This window comes from Corvus brachyrhynchos, unplaced genomic scaffold (genome assembly GCF_000691975.1).
Source record: "Corvus brachyrhynchos isolate BGI_N302 unplaced genomic scaffold, ASM69197v1 scaffold202, whole genome shotgun sequence".
Taxonomy (NCBI): Eukaryota; Metazoa; Chordata; class Aves; order Passeriformes; family Corvidae; genus Corvus; species Corvus brachyrhynchos.
The window spans coordinates 2,967,987-2,969,666 of NW_008238132.1; the positions used below are offsets into that span (position 1 = coordinate 2,967,987).

The 1,680-nt window shown below is 44.2% G+C and overlaps 1 long non-coding RNA gene across 1 annotated transcript in view; it reads right to left on the reverse strand.

Annotated features, from left to right (window-relative positions):
- Positions 1–506: 506 nt before the first annotated feature.
- The window catches only part of LOC108446588, a 1,727-nt gene continuing 553 nt past the window's right edge, over positions 507–1,680 (reverse strand). The window contains exon 2 of the long non-coding RNA XR_001861811.1: positions 507–697. This is a non-coding gene — a long non-coding RNA (uncharacterized LOC108446588). The remainder of the gene's footprint in view (positions 698–1,680) is intronic.

Below are 1,680 nucleotides of genomic sequence, written 5' to 3' on the forward strand. Positions count from 1 at the left end.
CTTCCTGTTAAAAAACCTTTATGTGACTGATTTTCCTGTGCAAGTTCCAAAAGTTGTTCAAAATTCAGGTTATGACTGCAAGTATTTTGATTACCATTTCAGCATTTGGGAGGGAGTGCAAACCAAGCACAACAGGTTACAAATGGTATTTTATGAAGGGGGTCTTTTCTCTGCCAGCAGCTCTGGCCAATAGTCTTGCTTCCACACTGATGCAAGTTTTGGTGTGGTTTTCAGCTTCTGATGTCATTCATGCTCCATCTGAACATTGCTGTGCTATTCCTGCCAGGGAATGCCTGTTGAACACTTGCTGTGTTGTCACAAATGTCCATGATAGAGTATGAAAAATTGAATAAATACTCAATATGAAACAGTGACTAAAAAAAAAAAAGGTCACCAAACCCCTAAAGAATGTATGTTAAACCTTGGGCCATACTAAATTAATTGTGTTGCTGTCCCATTGGATCTTGTCACCTTTAGCAGCCCAGTAACACAGCATCAGCAGTGGATTGAACTCACTTCAGGGTGCCTCACACCCTGGAAATGGGAGGTTTATTTAGGGTCTAGGTGCACATGTGCCAGTCACAGTCCTTGGGCTGCAATCATCTGCATATTTGATGCCTGTGGGGATGTTGGAATGGTGTCAGCAGCTGCACTGTAGATGCACACAAGCTCTGAGCTCATCTTTTCTCCCAAGTCTCTGAGGAAGAAGAAGAAGAAAGAGCTTGATTTCAGGTTTCTGTCGTGCTACTTGTACCTGAATGACCAAACCCACCTGCAATACAGGATCAGAAAATGCAGGATGAAATGCTGTACTGATGGAACAAGAAGCAATGGGACTGTTATACCCTATTTCTTCTTTTGGGAAAGACAGCTATACACACACTGGCTGTTCAATCTGGCGCTAAGCCCCAGGCCCCCAGGGAAGACAACCAGTTTATCAGTGCCTCAATCACTATTCCAATTTGCCATGCAGAAGCTCTCTCAGAGCTGCTGTCTGACAGCTCCTTCATGGTGGTTCTGTGCAAGCTCCAACCAGGAACACTGTAATTGCTACAGGAGACCAGAGCTTTGCCTTGATCACTCCTTTCTTCCAAACTACCCACTGTATTGTGATAAGGCAGCACAGAGATGCAGTGGTGTCTAGAAAATCCCTGTATTTGAGGAGAAAGGAGATTCCTTGCATCCCTTGCAAGGGACATTTCACAGAGGACCTGGCACTCACAGGCAGCAGTCCCCTTACACATCAGGGAATCTGGTCTTTCCCATCAGTTCACTTGCCAAGTTCCTTTCTATGCTTTGAAAGGATATTTTTTGTTTAAATGGGTAATCGAACAAGTGTATTTGCCATCCCCTCCTCTCTTCAAATGCTTGTTGCTTCGGAAAATGTATTTTATCACAAGCTACAGGGTATAATTTGGTGGGATCCCCCAAGCTAATCTATTGGCAGTGTATCAGTGAAGTGTACTTAAAATTAGGCTCCACTATGAAATGCCACGTGTTGTTTAAGCACTGCCAGCACACTTGCCACTGCCTTGAACACAAACAAAGCCAATCTCTGCCCCAAATTTGTTACAGAAAGGGCATTCCAGAATCAATCCCTGTATGACTGGTACTACTTTGCTGCAATCTGCAGTATGCCAAAGAAGGTGTATGCTGTGCACTACTGATTGGGGGTGGGTG